General features: G+C 41.5%; 1 long non-coding RNA gene across 1 annotated transcript in view; it reads left to right on the top strand.

Annotated features, from left to right (window-relative positions):
* Positions 1–382: 382 nt before the first annotated feature.
* The window catches only part of LOC140133051 (uncharacterized), a 47,059-nt gene continuing 23,400 nt past the window's right edge, over positions 383–24,041 (top strand). The window contains exons 1-2 of the long non-coding RNA XR_011855779.1: positions 383–673; positions 15,460–15,602. This is a non-coding gene — a long non-coding RNA (uncharacterized lncRNA). The remainder of the gene's footprint in view (positions 674–15,459; positions 15,603–24,041) is intronic.

Below are 24,041 nucleotides of genomic sequence, written 5' to 3'. Positions count from 1 at the left end.
TCCATCTGAAGGACAGAGTTTAACCAATCCATGCTCAATAAATGTTCAATTTTAGCTGACACAATGAAAAATGGAACTTTATTAGGATTCACTTGAAAATGGTGGTAAACATGACATACCAATGTCCATACCAATTATGAAGTTATAGTTCACATTTTGGAAATTACAATGACTATTATGACATCACAATGTCCTATTGTGGCATCACATTTCCCCTCGGTTACATTACATAGCCCCACTGTGACAACGCAATAGCTATTATGACATTACTATGCCGCATTATGACATAAGAATAAGAAAAATAAGAATATAAGATTGACAAGAACAACTTGCAGTCACTCCTTAAGCAATAGCAAGTAAGGATTGGACTGGATCACCTGGGTACCAGAAAAGTGGGTGGGCCCAAGACCAATCATTTTATTATGGGCCCTAAAGTTCAGAAGTATCAGAAGATATACTTGATATACCACTTTATCTCTTTATAAGATCTCAGTGCCCTTTCATTACATCACAATGCCCGATTGTGCCATCGAAATGCCCATAATAACATTATAATTCCCATTTGTAACAATATAATGCCAATTATCAAATCAATTTTATGACAACATAAGTCTGTATTATGACATTACAATTAGAATATCCTAAGGAAGAACTAATAGCCAGTCAGCATTGGGTAAGTGCAGACCAGAAAAGACTTTGGGTTCAGGTTCTAACACTTTACAATAGACCTCAAAGATCCAGCAGAAGGCAAACCCTTTTGAATTTGAATTCACTAGACACTATTTAGCTTTAGCTAAATTGATTCACACATATTATGGATTACTATATCTTATTACATCTTACATGAAAATCATACTCAAGTCCAAAACTGATTCCCACTGATAGGTTGTTCAGTTTCCCTATTTGAAAACTACACCGGGAATGGAGCTGTCTGCTTCCTTTCCCATCCTCTGTCTCAACTACAAAGAACAGATGATGAGACCAAAAACTAGGGAAGGCTGATCATAGACACATTTTTTGATTGCCATCCCCTTAAAGGGAATCTACCACATGGTTGCAGGGCTTCTAAATCAAAGAAACTTTCATACAGACATTTGCCTCCTGAAGCATGATCTGCTACTCTTTTTGCTTCTACTAGCTTAGTTTATGAGAAAAATGTATTTTAAAATTATGAAAATTACCCTCAGGTGCTCCTGTATATGTCACAGGAGCCCATTCTGGCTCAGTCGTCTACTAATTATTCACACCTCCATTTAGCATTTCTTCCCACCTCCTTCTCCCCTCCTCAGCCAGAGAGCTGCTGACATCAGACGGCTCTTGGCAATTCCCACACCACATACTGCCCCATACATACACATATGCACATATACACTAGCATGCTCAAACACACAAATCACACAAATCATACAATTACATACACATATTCTACCACATACATACACATATGATACACATATCAATATACCAACACACACACCATGCAGTTTACATATAATACCTATTGGGATTTGCGCTAGGGATTTAGAGCTGCCTTTTTAGTGAAGCCCCACAGGAATAAATTACACAGATACAAATATGGATGGGGGGATTTATCATAAGTGTCTTAGAGCAGAACTGTTCTAGTTGCCCACAGCAACCAATCAGAGCTCAGTTTTCATTTTCCCTTAGCTGTTTGTAAAATTAAAGCTGAGCTCTGATTGGTTGCCATGGACAAATAGAACAGTTTTACCTAAGACACTTCTAATAAATGTATTTTTATTTGTAGTGAGTGGAATGGTTCAGCTACAGGAAAAATATTGTTAACATATTTAAGTGTTTTTATTATTTTTCGGAAGTTGGTGTAAAAATGTTGAATTATTAACTTACTAAAGCTTGCCTATGATTTCCTTGTTGATTTGGTGTGCTGTATGACATTTTTAAGGACACTTGAGCAAACATATTTGAAACCGTGTTGCCAGCTCATTCCCTGTTAAAAGAGGAGAGGAAACACTGTTTATTTTTAAACACAAAAAGTAAAGAAGCAAGAGGGGATCATCCCTTCAGTACTGTGGGATTTCATAGTCCATATTAATGAGGAAGAGAGGCAGCCCAAAAGAGGATAGGTTAGAATAAGAAGTTACAATTCACCATCCCTCACTAATTAAAATGTTCAACACTTTATTTTATATCTTCTAAAATGACACAGAAGCAGCCAGGGTAGGTGGGAGCAGGATGCCTGAGCAACAGCCATTTCACGCTTGACACAGCGCTTTCTCAAGCTCTGCCTGGTTCCTAAAGCTCTGGCCTACCCTGACCACATCCTTGTTTTTTAAGAAGACATAAAATAAAGCTTTGAATAACAGAAAACAGTTTAGTGCAGTACTTACAGCTTCCTGGTCCTACTCTTACCACGGAGCCGTCTCAGCAGCAGGAAGAGGAGGGAACAATCAGAGATCTCTCATCTGTTCCACAGTCTGTGCTGCCTGCCATTGCTCTTTTATAGCAGCGGCAGACAGAGCTTTATATTGATGAACAAAACCATCCCCCCCATAATGAGAATCCTCCATTGTCTGTAACCTTCACTCATCGTTATGATGTATCAAACAGTCTGTGCTACTGGGCCTTTTGACCCCTCGTCCACTATAGAGTTATGCTATACAATTTCCAAATAGCTCCCTATTTGCATCTTTAATTGAAAGGTACAGTTTACAGCTGATCATTGCAGTCTGGGACTACAGTAAAGCATTCAATGAGCTTCACCAAAGGTCACAGTGGGCAAAAGGGGCCGTCTTTAACTAGGGGTCGTCTGTAAGTCGGGTGTCCTTAAGTAGATGACCATGTTTATTTTGTTAAAATGGTTGGGTTTATTGTTATTTTTTTCTAAGGAATCATTAAGATTGATACACTTACTCATAGATCCCGGTACAGTGACTGTAGTAATCGTCTTATATTTGTTATACATGAGCTCCTTCCTTCTAAAATCAACTTTTAAAATTATGCTAATGATTATGGTAGAAATGCTAAAGCGTTAACTGAGCACCTCCATGTTGTGGTGTCACATACTGTTATACTGTGCAGGGGCACTTCTCCCCTTCAGTGTGAGATTACAGAAGGCAGAGGAAGTAACATGGGAACAAGGGGCAGGGTGACACATTAGCATAATTTTAATTGTTGATTTTAGAAGAAAGGAGGCCATGGATAACAAATATAAAAAGATTACCACTGTCACAGGACCTGGATCCATGAGTAAGCGCCCATGGTTTTTATGATGCTTGATTTTGATTGTAAATTCCCTTTAAGGTTGGGGATGTATAACTCAACTGCTACACCTGTTGCATTGGGTTATTTCTCATGGCTTCTCATGTTCTTCCACATTTCTGTCTCTGCTTAATGTTATCATGCAGAAAAAAAATTCCTGCAGTTACTATAGAGCATTCTGTATTTTATTGATTCAGGCACTGACATCCGAAATAACTGCATCCGCTTCAAAGGCAAATCCCATCAACCCAGCAAGAGACCCAAAATAGAATTCTTTTAAAGGACACAAGTTCACTTGGTTAATTTACAGTGTTTCCAACATTCATTGACAGCATTATGAGGCAATGTGCCTGCAGCCAGCACTGCATATTTCAAATCCCTGCTTCATTATCTGTCTTTCCTGTCTGGCTGCTTTAATCATTGAATAATAACTTTCAGGCTGTAGCCTGTGGCAGTGTACTTGCAATCCTCTGCTGACACCAAGCTCTGGCATAGCGGAATAACATATCTTGTCTATAACCAGGCATTATATTAAAGGGACAACCCTTTTTAATTTATTGTATCACAGCTGTATTAACACACTTATCAGATCATATCTACTTATTGGGGGGAATTTAAAGGGGTGTTCTGAAAATCTAATACAAAAACCAATGATGCTTGAAATAAATGAATATAACAAAACTCAATGCCATTAGTCACAAAATGGAGATTAAATAGTTTGATTTTATGATTCGAAAAATTTACAACTACAAGTTCCATGATCCTTTAGTTCTCAGTAACTCTCTCATGCTCTGCTCCCAGTAATGGTGTAACAGATTGTCCTCCTCTGTTACCATAGTAATGATGTGTAACTGCCCTCACTGCACGTTACCGCACTGAGATGACGTCTTACCACAGCACCGGTCAAATTCTGGTGCAGTATAATACTGCCGGTTCCTACTTTAGACCTAGTTTTAGTTGGTCTAAACTGTGCATCAGAATTTAGTTTTTCGTGGCAACGCTGCTTTCCCGTGAGACCATGTCCATTTTACAAAGGCATCCTTAGTCGAACAAGGGCTAAAAAAAAAGGGCTATGCACATGAAATTTTAGTTTTGGAACTGCAACTCACTAAAACAATATAATTTATTTAATCATTATATTGATTTCCGATTGTGGATGTAGTTCCTGTTCCCCAATGCTTCTGCCTTCTAATTTACCAATTGCCAGTTTTATTAGAAACCAATTAGCCTATAGGAAGCACTCAATTATGACTTTATGTATAGTATCATCTAAGCAACAGGAAATAGAAAAGATATTTTCCACATTAGATATCTGACCCTCACACCAGTATGAGTCTGTTGGACATCTAATTCCAAAACCACATGTGCTGGTAACAGCTTTCGCTGTTTTGGGTCTGTGAAATTTTGTCTATTTTGCAGAAAGAGAATTTGTGTGGTCAAGAACAGATATAAGAAGTGAAGATCTTAACAGATAAGGTTTACATGAGATCTTTAGAGTTTTTAGAGTTGCTTTTCACCAGACTTTTAAAACTATGGAGAGATTTAAAGGCATTGACCATTAATACAAACCTTTACCAGGGTACAAGTACAAAACACTAATAGTTTTATCCATATTGTAATTATCCTAGTAAACTTTCTCTTTTGTCTACTGAAGCCACAAATCATGTTTCCTATTGTGCATACAGCAATGAATGCATGGCTTCCTTGATCTGCTGGACATACCTCAAAACAAAGGCAACAAAGTTGAATAGCATATAATTGACTGAAGGGTTGTTGTTTTTTCCAGCAGTAATACATACATTTTGTCATATAGTGTATAAAGTATAGAAAACCACATTTCAATACATTACTGTACTTCATCTTTAAATTCAACACATATTCATCAAATAATTCATATCCCAATTCTAAATACATGATACTTCAATAAGAAAGCTCTGCGTTAAAAGCTCTTTTTAAAAAGCCATTCTGAAGCACTAAAATGCAGGAATAGATTATTAAATAGATTAATAAAATAATGCTGTTTCCAGAAAATACATTTATTTTGCCTTTAAATGTAGTAGATTATTGAGAAACCCAATATGATTATTTCATTTAATTTCCTTTATTATGGGGTAACTGAAGTTTTACTGGAATGCACAATTAATGTTCTATGTATATGCACATGGCCTTGCGAAAGTATTTGGCCTCCTTGAACATTTCAGGCCACATTTCAGGCTTCAAACATAAAGATATAAATTGTAATTTTATGGTGAAGAATGAACAACAAGTGGGACACAATTTTGAAGTGGAACAAAATGTATTGCATATTTTAAACGTTTGTAAAAAAAAATATATAAACTGAAAACTGGGACGTGCGATATTATTCGGCCCCCTTAAGTTAATACTTTGTGGCGCCATATTTTGCTGCGATTACAGCTGAAAGTTGCTTGGAGTATGTCTCTATCAGTTATGCACATTGAGAGAAGGAAATACTTGCCCATTCTTCCTTAGAAAACAGCTGGAGCTCGGTGAGGTTGGATGGAGAGTGTTTGTGAACAGAGGTTTTCAGCTCTTTCCACAGATTCTTGATTGGATTCAGGTCTAGACTGGATATGTTTATTTGTGATTGTAGATTTTGCTTCATGTTTGGGATCATTGTTTTGAAAGATAAATCTCCATCCCAGTCTCAGGTATTTTGCAGACTCCAAGAGGTTTTCTTCCAAAATATGGCTCCATTCATCTTCCCGCCAATTTTATCCATCTTCCCTGTCCCTGCTAAAGAAAAGCAGGCCCAAACCATGACATTGCCACCACCACGTTTGACAGTGGGAATGGTGTGTCCAGGGTGATGAGCTGTGTTGCTTTTACACCAAACATATGTTTCAGCACAGTGGCCAAAAAGTTACATTTTGGTTTAATCTGACCACAGCACCTTCTTCCACATATTTCGTGTGTCCCAGGTGACTTTTGGCAAACTTTAAACAAGACTTTTTATGGATATCTTTGAGAAATGGCTTTCTTAATCTTCCATAAAGGCCAGATTTGTGCAGTGCACCACTGATTGTTATCCTATGGACAGACTCTCCCACCTCAGCTGTAGATCTCTGCAGTTCATCCAGAGTGATTATGGGCCTCTTGGCTGCATCTCTGATCAGTCTTCTCCTTGTTGAGATGAGAGTTTAGAAGGACGCCCGGGTCAGTGATCTGACAGTCCTCCCATTTCAATATGATCACTTGCACAGTGCTCCTTGGGATGTTTAAAGTTTGTGAAATCTTTTTGTATCCAAATCCGTCTTTAAACTTCTCCACAACAGAACAGGTGTATTTATACGGAGACTTAATTACACACAGGTTGATTATATTTATCATAATCAGCCATTTAGGACAATATTGGATCATTCAGAGATCCTAGAGTTTGATGCACTGAAAGTAAAAGGGCCGAATAATATTGCATGCCCCACCTTTTAGTTTATTATGTTTAACAAAAGTTTAAACTATACAATAAAGTTCAGTCAGCTTTACAATTGTGTCCCACTTGTTGTTTCTTCTCCAAAAAATTGCAAATTTTATATCTTTAAGTTTGAACCCTGAAATGTGCCAAAAGGTAGAAAAGTTCAAGGGGGCCAAATACTTTCGCAAGGCACTGTAGGTATTTTACATATTTTACTTTAACCGGTAAAGTTTGCCTGCAGTCTAGATCATATGACCTGCCTGTAGCATCTTACTGGCTCCTTATGGATGGAGGGGATCGTGCAGGCATTACTATCTGCATATGCCCTCCTTGATAACTGCTCCTATATTAGTGCTCCCTGCCAACCACTGATATGGAAGTGGTTATTATAGAGGGGGCGTGCAGACAGTAATAACATCCATCCACCGGTATACAGCAAAACATCAAACATCACAAGAAGTCCTGAGTCCTGCTGCTGGCGAGTCATGTGACCCTGGGGCTCCACTGGATTACAGACAAACTTTACTGGGTCTAGTACATACAGTATGGGTCTCCCAATTAGGATCTTGTACTTGTCCTGGTAAAGTTCACAATTAGTTGCTAAACCCCTTAAGGTTATCTTGTGTATCTATCTAGTGTATTGTCTATCTAGTGACACACTGTAGATGCAAAATCACTCGTATTGCAGTTTAATTACCATTACAATGTTCTTTGGACGGACATCTATTAATATAAGCACAGTGTATAGTAGCATTTTTCTGCAGTTCCTGCTGGTGTTCTTGTCTTTGATTCTTACTGCGACTATTTCTGGAAAACTGTCAGTTTTAGTCAGGAGCTTGATTCTATGTCATGTGCCTGATGTGTATCCTCCAGGGGAAAACAGATTCATAATGATCAGCCATAATGCTGTTGTGTATGCTGACTGTCACACCATAGCTCATCTGTGTTTTTCATAAAAGTTGTAAAAAGTCTATTTATGCTTGTGGTCAGGTTTGTGGTTGTTTTTTTTTTTTGGACAGCTTTCCGGGAATCGGTGCACACCACACTTCAAATTGAGGTCAGAAGGTATAATAGGATCCCTTTACTTGGAAAGTCACTGGTTCAGTACACGTCTCAGCACATTAAGGTCCATTTTTAAAATGTAAAAGAGACTTGTCTCTGAAACAAATCATTATTATTTACAATAGTAAAGTATATTCTCGGGATTTACAACAAACAGCGAAGAAAGGTCCCTTTTATTATATTACAGGCAGTCACCGAGTTACGTACAAGATAGGTTCTGCAGGTTTGTACCTAAGATGAATTTGTATGTAAGTCATAACTGTATACATTAGAATTGAAACCCCAGCCAAACTTTTTTTTGGTCCCTGTGACAATTGGATTTAAAAAATGTTGGATTGTAATAAGAATCAGAATTAACAATCAAGCTTCATTGCAGACACCTTTGAGGACTGCTACAGCTCTTAATTGTAGCCCAAGTACATACAGTAAATTATCAACATCCAGGGGTCTGCTTGTAACTAGGGGTATTTTTAAAATGGGTGTTCTTAAAGGAAACCTACCACATGAAATGGTAGGTGTAAGCTTCAAAAACCGAGCACCAGCTCAGGGTGAGCTGGTGCCGGAGCATATTTTCGTTCTTCTTCTAAACCGCTATAATGCGGTTTAAACACTTTAGTATCTTTATATGTTAAGCCGGTTCGAAGCACCATGCGTGTGACCGTGCACCGAACGCCTAAATAGGAAATGCTGGAGAGCCGCGCGCATGGTGTGCCGAGCGCGTATCACGGTGCGGCAAACCAGCTTAACATATAAAGATACTAAAGTGTTTAAACCACGATACAGCGGTTTAGGAGAATAACGAAAATATGCTCCGGCACCAGCTCACCCTGAGCTGGTGCTCGGTTTTTGAAGCTTACACCTACCATTTCATGTGGTAGGTTTCCTTTAAATAGGGGTCCGCCTGTAATAGAACTCTCTGCTCTGTATAAAACTGTATACATTGTACTGATGTAAGGAAACTGCTTTCTGTACTCTTTTCCCGGTATCTGTTTTTAGTATGATTATTATTATTTCATGAGCACAGCTATGGGAACAATCACTAGAAAAAAAATGTCTGCCCTTAAATATAAGTTTACATTTTGTAAAACAATTCCTTTGTATGTAGGATGCAGTATAAAGTCTGTTTCTTCAGGCATTCGAAATACTCTAAGACATATGGAACACATTGGAAAGTTTTACTGTAGATTGCAAATCTGGGACTGTCTTTATAAATGCAGGCAACTTTATATCTAATGAAAAATATTTCTCTGGGGTTAAAGTCAGTTCTTTATCTTAGTATCAAACAGACCGGGTGCACGCTGCTGGGGCAAATAGTCTGCATTGAAGGCTGAACGCTTTTAAGTCTGGCCTGAACTTTTGAACTTGATCTGTGTTAATACAAATGCTACAAGACAAACCTCTGTTAAACTGTGAAGGACCCAAAACTAGCTTGCCAGGTCCCTGCTCTACAAGAACAGGACAATGCTGCCATCTAGTGACGCCATGGAGCATTGTATGTAGGCTGCTGAAGAAGGTGGAGGGATCACACGCAAACATATTAACCCTTTAAGGACCTGGCCCTTTTTTGTTTTTTCATTTCTATTTTTCACTCCCCACACATAAAGAGCTCTGTGATGGCTTATTTTCTAGGTAATAAACTGCACTTCATAGTGATGGTATTCATTCTTCCATGTTGTGGGAAATAAATTCCAAATGCAGTGAAATTGGCACTGTTTTCTTGTGGATTTGGATTTTTCGGCTTTCACTGTGCGCCACAAATGACAGGTCTACTTTATTCTTTGGGTCGTTGCGATTACGGGGATACCAAATTTGTATAGGTTTTATACTGTTTTCATACATTAAAAAAAATTAAAACCTCCTGTAAGAAATTTTTTTTTCCAGATTTTGCCATCTTCTGGCGCTAATAACTTTTTCATATTTTGGTGTACGGAGATGTGTGAAATAATTTTTTGCAGTTTTGAAGTTTTCTGACCACTTTTTATTGAATTGTTTTATATTTTACAAAATGGCAAAAGAGTGACATTTTCAAATTCGGCGCTATTTTCCGTTACAGGGTTAAATGCAGTGAAAAACTGTTATTATATTTTGATAGATCGGGCATTTTCGGACACGAGACACCTGATGTGTTTATGATTTTTACTGTTTATTTATATTTATATCAGTTCTAGGGAAATTCATTTGAATTTTTTTATTTTTTTATTATAATTTTTAAACTTTTTTTTACTTTTCAGACTCCCTAGGGTACTTTAACCCTAGGTTGTCTGATTGATCCTATCATAAACTGCCATACTACAGTATGGCAGTATGTGGGGATTTTCATCCTCATTCATTGGTAATTTGTTGCCATGGGTAACTATGAATATTCTGACTTTCAGACAGCTTGATAAATCTGAGAGTGGGTGTGGTTATTCTGTCTAGTTGTCTGTATATCAGATTAATCAAATGTGAAGCAAAATCTCAGGAAAACAATTCCAGACATTTAAAGGAGATGTCCACTTTCAGCATATAATTTAGATTGTTTGGTAAATGAAAAGTTATACAATTTTCCATTATACTTTCTGTATCAATTCCGCCTATTTATTTTCTAGGTCTCTGCTTTCTGTCATTCTATAGGAAGCTTCTATGTTTACTTCCAGTGGACAGAAATCTGACCATGGTCACACCGCTGCACGAGCCATTATTATCACACAGCTATAAATACTCTCTGTGACACGGCTGTTACACCTGTGTTACATCACAGCATATTGCTGTCCACTGGAAATACACATAGAAGCTGTCTATAGAAGGAAAGAAAGCAGAGATCTTGAAAACCATGAGGAATTAATGCAGACAGTATATTGGAAAACTGTATAACTTTTCATTACACAAATAATATCAATTATCAATGAAAGTGCACAATCCCTTTAAAGATGATAAATGAAGGTGTACAAATGGTCACACTGATAATTTCCTTTACACAGTAGGAAAATAGAAAAGTGGTTACAGTATTTTTCGAACTATAAGGCGCACCATCAATAAATGCCTGGTAAAACGTCTAGGTTAATATATAAGGGGCACCGGATTATAAGGCGCACCTGATTATAAGGATGAATGACTAGCAGGTGGCAGACCTGTGCATAGTTCAAGGCAGCTGTTGTCTTTAAGTATGGTTCATATATAAGGCGCACTGGACTATAAGGCGCACCTTTAATTTCTGAGAAAATCAAAGGATGTTTAGTCCGCCTTATAATCCGAAAAATATGGTACATAATACAAGCTCTTTAACAAAAGGATTACAGCCTTGCAGGGTTCAAGTCCCAGGGTCAACAAAGAGTGTGTATGTTCTCTCCATGTTTGCTTAGATTTCCTCCGGGTCCTCCGCTGTCCTCCTAAACATACTGGTGGGTTGATTAGACTGTGAGTACCATTGGGGCTGGTTTGGCAAGGTCTGTGCAATGCTATGTAATCTGTGTGCACTATATAAATATAGGAATTGTTATTATTATTAAAGGGGTTGTCCGAGAGTTATGAAAATTAACTAAAGGTGTCCGGAGGGGGCGGCTTAAAAAAATAAAGAACTACTTACCTTCCGGTGCCCTCCAGTGTCCCGCGCTGCTGTTGCTCCGCTTGTGGCTGGACCCGACAACTTTCCGGCCCGCATTCACAATGATGTGAATAGGGACGGATAGGCGTAACCGTCCACAGCCGGCCGGAAGCTGAGTCCAGCGCTGCTCTGGCGGCCATGTTTGTTTACATCATCAGCGCGAGGCACCCACAGGGCGCCGGAAGGTAAGTAGTTCTTTATTTTTTTAAGCAGCCACCTCCGGCCACCTTTAGTTAATTTTCATAGCTCTCGGACACCCCCTTTAAGGAAAGGCAAAATTAGACTATAACATTAACCCCTTATCACCGATGACAGTTTTTAGCTTAATGATCAGACTTGATTTTTCGAATCTGACATGTGTCACGATAATTGGTTATAACTTCGGAACACTTTTACATATCCAGGTGATTTTGAGAATGTTTTCTCGTGACACATTGTACTTCATGTTAGTTCTAAAATTTAAGTGATAAGTTTTGCGTTTCGTTCTGAAAAAAAGGGAAAATTTGACAAAAGTTTGTAAAAATTCTTCGTTTTCCAAGTTTGAAATGTTCTGCTTTAAAGACAGGAAGTAAAACTACTCCTAAAGCTAGATAGTTAACCTTTCCAGAATTATGTTGAGATGATATTTTATGCGTCCTCTCCTTTTTCTAGGATGTTATGAGGCGCAGAACTTTAAGTGCAATTTCTCTCAATTTCATGAATATCCCCAAAACTCACATTTTGAGGGAAAACTCAACTTTCAAGTGACTTTGAAAGGCCTAAATAATAGTAAAACCCCATAAATGATCCCACTATAGAAACTTCCCCCCGCAACATATGTAAAACAACTTCTATTAAGCCTATTAACCCTTTAAGTGTTTCACATGGGTTAAAACAATATGGACCTGCAACTCCAAAACTGACAGATTCAAAATGCAAAAATGATGAAATGCTCTGCAACGTTTGATGCCCAAGTTCTCTGAGTGTATCGACACTCCATATGTGGTGGTAAATACTATATGGGCACACTGCCGGGCATAGAATGAAAGAAGTGCTATTCACAGTAGGTTTGTAATGTCACATTGTACAAGCTATAAATTTTAATTTTTTGGTAAATATGAAGGCTTATTATTTGCAGGATGAGATACAATGTATAGATAATTCATTTTGGGGGTCTATAGCTTATTAATGACATTTTATCAACTATTTCAAGGGGGACATAAACAAAGTCATCAATTTTTATTTTGGATGTTTACCACTTTTTCTCCCTCTGCTCACCGTAACGTAAAGATAATATTTTATCTTTGTTCTCTGACTCACAACCATTACGGTGATACCTCATTTATATAGTTTTTCTTAATTTTACTGAGCAAAACCAATATCGGAGAATCGCATTGTTTTTACCATCGACAAATTTTCAGGGCCATTACTGCTGTATTTTTCTGTTTTCAGATCTGGTTGAGGGCTTATTTTTGAGAAAGAGTTGTTATTTTCAGTCGTATCATATTAGGACACATAACTTTTTTTGATCACTTTTTAGAACAGTTTTTGCAATGTGTTTGATGAAAAATGGTATATAACGGGAAGTTTTTCGCATTTTTTTTACGTCATTCACCAAGCAGATGGGGTGATACCAAATATGTACTTTTATGTGTTTTATATACTTTACTTGCATTTTATGTGTATTTGGGGACATTATGGGACTTTTATTTTATTTATTTAATTATTATTATATAATGATTTAATCTTTTTTTTTTTTTTTTTACATTTTTCACTTCTGGGCTTGAACAAGCATTCATCCGCTCGCTTGTTCAAGCCCTTACACTGCAATACACTTGTATTGCAGTGTACAGTGTTGCATGGAGGCGGAACCCGGCGTGAAAAGTAGCTGGCAACCTTGGGCACTTGTTGGACCCCAGGGCTGTGGCAGGAGGGATCGGATCACCCGGTAAGCTCACCGTGGGGTGTCCGATCCACGATGGACATACTTACACGCCGCAGTCATGCTTGACCGCACCGTGTAAGAGGTTAAACACCCAAGATCTGAGTTTTTTCGATCTCGGGTGTTAGCGTTGGGTCTGGGCTGTGATATCACAGCCCCACACCGGCAATTTCGGTACCCAATTTCCTGAAATCTTTTTCTAACGCACCGCCGCAGAAAGGCATCGTGTCAAAAGAAGTACCCGCTGTAAAAAGCCAATAGGGCGGTCAATAAGGGGTTAAAATAAAGACAAGGGAAGGTAGGGAAAAGCAGATAGAAAGGGGGAAGGGGGTTGTGGGTTTAATATAAACCTGCATTTTAGTAAGAGATGGAGGAAGGAGTGAAAGTATTAAGGCTCAGTTCACATTTGTATCAGTGGTTTCCATTAGTCTCTCTGTTTTAGGAAAGAGTAACGAAAAATAAAAACAAAGGTGAACTGAAAGTCTTCCATTCAATTTCCGTTCCCCATTGAATTTAATGTAGGACATTTTTAATCTATACAGGCAGTCCCCGGGTTACATACAAGATAGGTTCTGTAGGTTTGTTCTTAGGTTGAATTTGTATGCAAGTCGGAACTGTATACTTTATAATTGTAGCCCCAGCCAGAATTTTTTTGGTCTCTGTGACAATTGGATTTTAAAAATGTTTGGTTGTCATAAAAACCAGGATTAACACTAAAACTTAATTGCAGACAACTTTGGTAACTGTTACAGCTGATTAATGTAGCCTAGGGCTAAAGTAAAGTAAATTTACCAACATCCAGAGGTCCGTTTGTAGCTAGAGGTTGTCTGTAAGTCAGGTGTTCTTAAGTAGGGGACCACCTGTACTATGAAATGGCAAATATTAAAGTGAGTCTTTCACATGGAAGACACATTCAGGCAGCATGTTATAGAGCATGAGCAGTACAGTATTTACAATTTTACATAGTGTCCTATCTACAGGGCATCTGCTACAGAGCAATAGGAGGAGAGCGTATTAGTAAAATAGATCATTTATACATTTATATATGATTTTTGAACTTTGTGAAAGGTTCAGTTTGGGAGATCCAGACTTGACCCAAACGTGAACCACAACCCCATAGAAATCAATGGGAGCCCAAATTTTCTGATCAAAATATGGTTGTAAAATGGGTTAGTAAGAGATGAATGATTGCAAAATGGAGGTGATAACAGCGAACTCCTCCTGCAAAAAATATATTAGGTAGAGTATTCAAAGGAAAGCTACCATGGGGAATCTACCATCTGAGAGATTCCCCAAAGTAGATTCCCCGTCCAAACTGTAGCTGCTTCCCATTTTTCACTAATTCAGCGATGCAGCTGATGCAGAAATGAAGTACAATGCTTCAATATGCTAATTTAATTTCTAAGGCTACTGGGGATATGGAGTTGCTTGAGACAGCTCTGGGGCAAAAGCTACTCCATGTCCCCAGTAGCCACTACTGAACCGCCTCTACCCACTCTGTCCATCATTTGAGCTCTGAGCAAGCAGGTCAGTAGTGAGGGGTGGCCTCCCACTACTCAGGCTCATACTACTCCTACGATGACACTACGATGACCCATCTTCAATTGTCTTACAGAGGAGGTTTTTGTTCATCTTGTGATAGATGGCATTAACTATAATAACATCATAGTGGTACAGTTGTCCTGTCCTCTTTTCAGAAACTGACCCCAAAAGTGTGATGTTTCTTCCCCCATGTTTCAGGTTTGGGTCGTTTGCTCTTAGGGTTGTACTCATCCTTCGTCTTCCGAATGGGGGGCTTTTAATTTATGCACGCCCCCGCTGCAAGCCTCCTCCTAATGTTAGAGCCGGGCCGTAGAGACATCGGGGTGTGTACTCTCTCCTAGTTCCCCGGCAGCAGCAGGAAGAGGCTTGCAGCGGGGTTGTTCATAAATTAAAAGCCGTGGAAGCCGAGAGGCACTTGGTGCCGTCTGGCTGAGCATCACCAGCTGTTTTACAAAGTTATTATTTCATTAACAAAGATGGCAGAAAACGTGTGAACGAGCAGTCTAATTATTACACTCTACCACTTGTAATCTGGTGGTATGTGTCCTTTAAACACAAACTAACAGCACTAAGAGAGGCATAATTCTTGCTGGTTGGTAGGGGATCAAATACTTATTTCATACAATAAAATGTTAATTAATTATTTGAAAGTTACACAATGTTGTTTTCTGGATTTCTTTTTAGATTCCCTATCTCACAGCTGAAGAGTACCTACAATAAAAATTACAGACCTTTGTCGGTAGGAAAATTGGCAAAATCGGCCTGGGATCAAATAGTTATTTCCCCCACTGTATATGGGTGCCATTATCACTAACACTGCACTTTAGGTATGTATGAATGCAGTTAACAATGTCACTTTTTTTAGGGATACAGTTATCAATGACAATGACAATCACTATATACTGTACGATATGAATGTAATCCCTCAATGTTGTTATCTCATTTGACCAGACTATGAATTTTATGGAGTATATTGTATATTGTATTTTAGTCATCATTTGCTATACCACATTATCATACTTATATTATCTTTGTTTCAGTGTTAGGTAGGAGAACATGGTCCTTTGTCAGTCTTTAGTCAGTCTATGGAATCAGTGCAGAGTGCAGCATATGCTTGTGCTGCAGAAGTCCGTGTTCCAGACCAGGAAGCAGAGGTGTCTCAGGCCTGCTGCCTGACACCTTAGTCAGTCTACCACGGGTGACCCCGCAATCCATGACTGGGATCATGGGTGCACCCTTGCGCTGCCCGGTCCCAGTCTGGAGTTGTGGCGTGGGTGCCCCCGCGATCAGTGGTGTAACTAGGAGAGACTGGGTCCCATGACAAACTTCTTCATGGGGCCCCCCTTACCGTGAAAAAAATAAATCTATACATATTTGTACAAACATATTTATACAATTACACACACATTTATATACTTTGTTGAGATCGCTGCTCCCCATGACATCATCGCGGGGCCGCGATTGGTCGCTGTGACAGCCTCGGGTCTGCGTCAGACAGATTGCTATATGGCTTCTGGAGATTTATTACAATGTGCCGGTGGCTCACTGCAATTAATCCTATGTAAAAATGCCACATACTGCAAAAACCTAAAAAAAATATCCCCCCCCCCTTTCCTTAGAACTGATATACTACTAAATAAACAGTAAAAATCACAAACACGTTAGGTATTGCTGTGTCCCAAAATGCCAGATCAAAATATAAAAATAGTTGATACCGGCGGTGACCCCCATAACAGAAAATAGCCAAATGTCCGAAACGCCACTTTTACACCATTTTACATCACATAAAAATGTAATAAAAAGCTCAGTCATCAAAATGCCGCTCAGTCCTCAAAATGATAGAAATGAAAATGTTGTCTCATTTAGCAAAAAATGACACATCACACAGCTCCGTACACTAAAGTATGAAAGTTATTTGCCTCAGAAGATGGCGAAACTATTTTCTTTTACTGTATACACTGTTTTAATTACTGAAAAATATTAAAACACAATAAAACCTATAAATCTGGTATCACTGTGATCGGACCGAACCAAAGAATAAAGGAGACAAATAATTTGGAGCACACAGCAAAGGTATTAAAATCTGAGCCCACAAGACAGTGATGCAAACTGATCCGTCACTTTCACCATGCATTATCCGGAGTTTGAGTGTGTGTGTGGGGGGGGGGGGCGGAAGGGAGAGGGCAGAGGGCAGAGTTATTTTTATATATATATGTTATATATACCATATAACACATGCTACCGCCACATATAATACATGGTACTGCCACATATAACACATGGTACCATAACGCATGGTAGCGCCACATATATCACATGGCACTGCCACATATATCGCCATCGCACTCTTTCCTGCTGCACGATGGTGGTGAGCGCTTCAGCCTCCTAGAGCTGCTCCCTTGGCGCTTCAGCCTCTCCAGCTTCCCAGAGCTGCTCCAGCGGCACCCAAGCCTCCACTGCTTCCCAGAGCTGCTCCTGTGTCGCCTCTGCCTCCGCAGCTTCCCAGAGCTGCTCCAGTGTGTCCGCAGCTTCCCGCAGCTGCTCCAGTGGCTCCGCAGCTTCCCGCAGCTGCTCCAGTGGCTCCGCAGCTTGCCAGTGCTGCTCCCACGGCGCCCCAGCCTCTGCAGATTGCCAGTGCTACTCCCGCGGCGCCCCAGCCTCCGCAGATTGCCAGTGCTGCTCCCGCGGCTCCCCAGCCTCCGCAGCTTGCCAGTGCTGCTCCCGCGGCGCCCCAGCCTCCGCAGCTTGCCAGTACTGCTCCCGCGGCGCCCCAGCCTCCGTAGCTTGCCAGTGCTGCTCCCGCGGCGCCCCAGCCTCCGCAGCTTGCCAGCGCTGCTCCTGCGGTACCCAAGCCTCCGCAGCTTGGCAGTGCTGCTCCCGCGGTGCCCTAGCCTCCGCTCCAGTGTCTCCACCGGCCTCCCCTGAGGCCGCTCCAGAGTCTCCACCAGCCTCCCCTGAGGCCGCTCTGGTGTGCCAAGAGCCGACCCAGCCTGCGGCTTCCCAAGTCTTCTCGGTGCCTGCTCTTCTCCTAAGGTGTCTCATCACCAAGAAGAATTGGAGTAGGCGAAGAAAGAACAGCGGGCTGAAGAAGAAGAGGGGCCCTAAGGGGGGGGTACTGTCCCAGGTGACTCCGCGATCCATGACTCGGGTCGCGGGTGCACCCGTGCAATGCCCGGTCCCAGTCATGTTGCGGATCGCGGGTGCATCCGTGTTCCGCTGCCTGCTGCTGCCTCTGCCCAGCTTACAATGCTTAGGGATGTGTTTGACTTCCTTTAGATATACATAGTTAGGATTTTATTTAGGTGATATATGTAAATTACTCAGCATATATTGCATTTATGATTTTATGGTGCCATCTACTGATTTTTTTATTTCATTACTTTATTAATGCAAAGCCAGAGTGAGAAAACAATAAATACAGCACTTACAAATTCTCCCAGGAAAGAAGCACATTCATGAAACACAGGTATTTGAGAAATATGATTAACCAAGTACAATCATGTAGTGGTCAACGGACAAATGGCACAAAGAGTCATAACAAAAACGTGTACATAAATGGTGATGGCGACACTTGACTACAAAGGATAGTAAAACGTAAAACATTGAAATAAAAGTAAAAAAACAAGAACAAGAAGCACATTGCACATCAGAAAGTGGTAGAGATATAAGACTAAAGAGGGCAGGGGGCAGGGGCGTTGCTAGGGTGGAAAAAGATCCAGGGCACGGGCCCCAATGCATTTGTATCAGACTTTCAGTAATGCCCCCTCCTGTAAATAACCCCCTCACATGTGATTGTGCCAATAACTTTACTGAGGGTGAATACAGCTACAGAAATACCGGAGAAATCCTGACTTACATCCCGAGACTGCAGGTGACATGTCCACCTCATTATTAGGGTGGTGGAACTTGTGACGTTTTTAACCGGTTGTTAGTCCATTTTTAGTCAGGCGTTTTCAGTCCGTTAAAAAACGCATGCGTTTTTTAAACCGCATCTGTTTTTGTATGGTTTTACCAATTACCTTAATTTAAAATGGACAAAAATGGTTGTGTTTTCTAAAAACGGGTTCAAAACGCCACATGTGCAACCACCCTTGGACTCGGCATCACCACGTCTCCTTTCTGTGGACTTCACCACACAGACATCTTATATCCTTTATTATCCCAAAATCTTCGTTCTCCAAAGTTGCGTTCACATGTTGCAGTTACAACTGCATCGCAATCAGTTTTGAGGTGGTTTTAGGTGCAGTGAAGAACATTTGTGGAACAGGTTTCCCCTTCAAACTCAAATTCACCAGTTCATGTCTTTCACTTGTTAAATTAACATAACTGCACCTAAAACCATCTCAAAACTGATTGTGATGCAGTTGTAACTGCAACGTTTGACTGCACCCTGACAGTGTTGTCCTGCTGCTGCCCCTAACACTCTCCCAAAATACTGTAAGGGTGATGTCACACGCGGCGTTTTGAACACTTTGTTGGACGTTTTTAAGCAGTCTGTCAAAAATAGTATCCGTTTTTGACCTGTTTGAATTTAGATAATTGGTCAAACATGTCAAAAAAGGATGCGTTTTCAAAAACGGACTGCTTAAAAACGGGCCAAAAACTCGTTCAAAATGCCACGTGTGACATCACCCTAAGGCTGTGCTCACACGTGGCATTTAAACAAATACAAGAGACCAGCTCGTTATCCATCACATAATCATCACTGGAAACTCATGTGAGATCAAACCTAGGCCCTTCCTGCTGCCATGTGTGAACATACCCCAAGGAATGTCCCCACAGCCCCCCAAGTAATGTCCTCACACAGCCCCCAGTATTGTCTCCCACACATCTCTTCCAGTAATGTCCCCCACACCCCCCCCAAGTAAAGTCACCCACTCATCCCCCAATAATGTCACCCACACATCTATCCAGTAATGTCCCCCTTGTAATCTCCCTCAGTAATGTGCCCCACACAGACCCCCCTGTAATGATCCCCAGTAATATAACTCCCACACAGCCCTCCTGTAATGTGCCTCCCACAGATACCCCTGTAATGTGCCCCACACAGATCCCCCTGCAATGTGCCCCACACAGATCCCCCTGTAATGTGCCCCACACAGATCCCCCTGTAATGTGCCCCATACAGATCCCTCTGTAATGTGCCCACACAGACCCCCCTGTAATGTGCCCCACACACATCCCCCTGTAATGTGCCCCATATAGATCTCCCTGCAATGTGCCCCACACAGATCCCCCTGCAATGTGCCCCACACAGATCCCCCTGTAATGTGCCCCACACAGATCCCCCTGTAATGTGCCCCACACAGACCCCCTGTAATGTCCCCACACAGATCCCCCTGTAATGTGCCCCATACAGATCCCTCTGTAATGTGCCCACACAGACCCCCCTGTAATGTGCCCCACACACATCCCCCTGTAATGTGCCCCATATAGATCTCCCTGCAATGTGCCCCACACAGATCCCCCTGCAATGTGCCCCACACAGATCCCCCTGTAATGTGCCCCACACAGATCCCCCTGTAATGTGCCCCACACAGACCCCCTGTAATGTCCCCACACAGATCCCCCTGTAATGTGCCCCATACAGATCCCCCTGTAATGTGCCCCATACAGATCCCCCTGTTATGTCCCCACACAAATCCCCCTGTAATGTGCCCCACAAAGATCCCCCTGTAAAGTGCCCCACACAGATCCCCCTGTAATGTGCCCCATACAGATCCCCCTGTAATGTGCCTCATACAGATCCCCCTGTAATGTGCCCCATACAGATCCCCCTGTAATGTGCCCCACACACATTCCCCTGTAATGTGCCCCATATAGATCTCCCTGTAATGTGCCCCATATAGATCTCCCTGTAATGTGCCCCATATAGATCTCCCTATGTTCTCCCTCTCACCTCACTCCTGCAGCTCCGTGCACTGCTTCCCCTTGCAGGTCATGTGATCGTGACATCATCACATGTCCTGCAGGGAAAGCAGTGAACACTGATCGTGAAGAGAGAGAGGAGGATGCCGGGCAGCGGGGCTAATTGACCTAGCGACGCACCTGGGAGGGGGAATGGGGGAAATGAGTAGGAACATCAGCAATGAGTGATGAGTTCTGGTAAACTAAACATATTAGGAGTAGTAGGGGAAGGCTAACAAAGGAAGATTTCAGTACACAAAATGATATGCAGCGTATATGTGTAAACTTCCACAATCTAGGGGTATGAGATCTTTCTGCGATTACTAAACAACGTACTAGGGAACCTTTCGCCTTGGCAAATGATAGGGGCACCATGGAGAGTTACAGGAAGGTACGGTGATTGACAATATACTCGTGTATAAGCCGAGTTTTTCAGCACAAAAAATGTGCTAAAGAACGTCCCCTCGGCTTATACACGAGTCAATACTTGTAAAAAAACATAATTAAAAATGGACTAAAAAAAAATAAACTTATTTACTCACCCACCGGTGGCTCCGATGCGCAGCGCTGCTCCCCCGATGTCATCGTGGCTCCTCTTCTGGCTTCCCGGCTCCTCTTCTTGCTTCCTGCCCCGTCTTCTGTCTTCTTTAACATCGTTCCGGGGCGCCGCCATTGTTCTTCTCCCATGCGGCGCCTAGTATGACGTCAGCAGGGGCGCGTCATACTAGGCGCCGCATGGGAGAGAACAGTTACGGCGCCGAACGCGATGTTAAAGAAGACAAAAGACGGCGCGGAAGTAAGAAGAGGAGCCGGGAAGCAAGAAGAGGAGCCGCGATGAAATCGGGGGAGCAGCGCTGCGCATCGGGGCCACTGAAGGGTGAGTGAATAAGTTGTTGTTTTTTTATTCTGAGCTGACTGTATGTTACTGGGGGCATGCTGTATACTACTGGGGGCATGCTATATACTACTGGGGGGCAGGTTGGGGTGGCTGTATACTACTGGGGGCATGCTGTATACTACTGGGGGGCAGGCTGGGGTGGCTGTATACTACTGGGGGCAGGCTGGGGTGGCTGTATACTACTGGGGGCAGGCTGGGGTGGCTGTATACTACTGGGGGCATGCTGTATACTAATGGGGGGCAGGCTGGGGTGGCTGTATACTACACGGGGAAGGCTGGGGTGGCTGTATACTACAGGGGGAAGGCTGGGGTGGCTGTATACAACTGGGGGCAGGCTGGGGTGGCTGTATACTACTGGGGGCTGGCTGGGGTGGCTGTATACTACTGGGGGCACTCTGTATACTACTGGGGGGCAGGCTGGGGTGGCTGTATACTACTGGGGGGCAGGCTGGGGTGGCTGTATACTGCTGGGGTGGCTGTATACTACTGGGGACAGGCTATATACTACTGGAGGCAATCTGTATATTATAGGGGGCTGGCTGGCTATATACTTGGCTGGGTCTGTGAGCAATGCATTTCCCACCCTCGGCTTATACTCGAGTCAATAGGTTTTCCCAGTTTTTGGTGGTAAAATTAGGGGTCTCGGCTTATACTCGGGTTGGCTTATACTCGAGTATATACGGTCTACTTTTTTAATTAGTAAGGTTAGGGTTAATGGGCTATAATTAGTGTCATAGGGTTAGCAGGGAAAGGGTTAACATAAATAGAATTAGGGATTTATGGTTAGCAGGGAATGGGTTAACAGTCTTTGTGGGCTATGGTTAATATGGGGATTTTCCTACTGATCTTTTACAGTGTTTTACCAGAACACTAGTATAGATTGTGCTTAACGGCAGTCCTGGGAGTCTCACATAAACTTTGCTGTCACGGCAATGGATCGTTGCCCTCCCCACGATGATGTCAAGGAAGGATGTGACATGACCACCAACAGCAGCAGCAGGACCATCACCACACCATCCCAGGGAAGCATTCAGCTTTCTATACCCCATACAATGGAAAGAAAGAAGAAGTTTGGGCCATCTCACCGACAAGCCATTGTATTGACAATATTTCTGACCTTTGAAAAGCTACCATTCTGGCTGATAGAATCTTATGGCAGTGGATGTCTCACAATAAGTCATTCCCAGCTTCCAGTAATATTTTTGGCACGCTATCCGCAGGTTGTGGAGAAAATCAGTTGTGCACTGTGCATTGCAATTAGTCAAGAGGTGCACAACTGACATGTGGACAAGTATTCATGGGCAAGGACATTACATCTCTTTAACTGCCCACTGGAATCTATGTGAGACACTGTGTCTATGGGACTAGGAGAGTCTATATCAGTGATGGCTAACCTATGGCACTGGTGCCAGAGGTGGCACTCGGAGCCCTTTCGGTGGTCACACAGGCCATCACCAGAGATGACTCCAGGTATATTCCTGCAGTCCCAGACAGCCCAGGACTTGCTGTGCACAGAGCTATTTTAAAGTGACACCTGTACCTGGGACTATTTTCTGCTTTATTCGTGTCCTCAGGTGCTGGTATCAATGAAAACTGTGACAGAGAAGTTAATCACAAATTAAATTTCTGTGTTGACACTTTGCGATAAATAAGCGGGTCTTTGTTGTAGTTTGGGCACTCGGTCTCTAAAAGGTTTGCCACCCCTGGTCTATATGATACTCCTACGATTGCCATTAAGCACAATCTATAATAGTGTGCTGGTGAAACACTGTAAAATATCAGTAGGAAAATCCCCATATACTGCAATACTGTAGGATTCAGTGGTGTAACTTGAAGCTGATGGGCCCCAGTGCAAAGTCCGTGCCAGGTCCCAGACTATAATGTATATGTATAGTTCTAGGATTCTTATAGGACAGGTTGCCACCAAACCCTCTGCACCCTCTCAAGTAACATCAAGTTATTGCAGTATTGTAGTATTGCAGTTCAGTTTGAAAATCCAGTAAAAAAAAAAAAAATAAAACATAAAAGCACAAATAATCTCTTTTCCACCTTTTCCATAGAACTGATATAAAAATAAATAAATAAAATCATAAACATGTCAGGTATCATCACATTCAAAAATTCCCGATCCATCAAAATCGGTTAGCCCTGTATTGTATTTGATTTATTAATCGAAGTGACATGCATTGTACACATTTGTAGTACATATAATTATATGTTGGGTATGCACATTTTCTTCTAACATTGTGAGTTTTAGGATATTTTAATTAATCTGTTTTTATTATGGCATTTTATTTTTTTAAATAAATACATATTTTGTTAGAACATCAACATCAACTTGTACCAGCATTTATTTTCTCAATTTTTCATTTTTAAACTTGGGTATTAGCTTAATCTGTGCACAGTTGATAGTATAATCTAATGATGGGGAGGTATTTGTTGAATACCACTGTATTTATAT

This window comes from Engystomops pustulosus, chromosome 5 (genome assembly GCF_040894005.1).
Source record: "Engystomops pustulosus chromosome 5, aEngPut4.maternal, whole genome shotgun sequence".
Classification (NCBI taxonomy): Eukaryota; Metazoa; Chordata; class Amphibia; order Anura; family Leptodactylidae; genus Engystomops; species Engystomops pustulosus.
The sequence above is the reverse complement of the archived record's forward strand: the minus strand, read 5'-3'. Positions and strand labels throughout refer to the sequence as shown.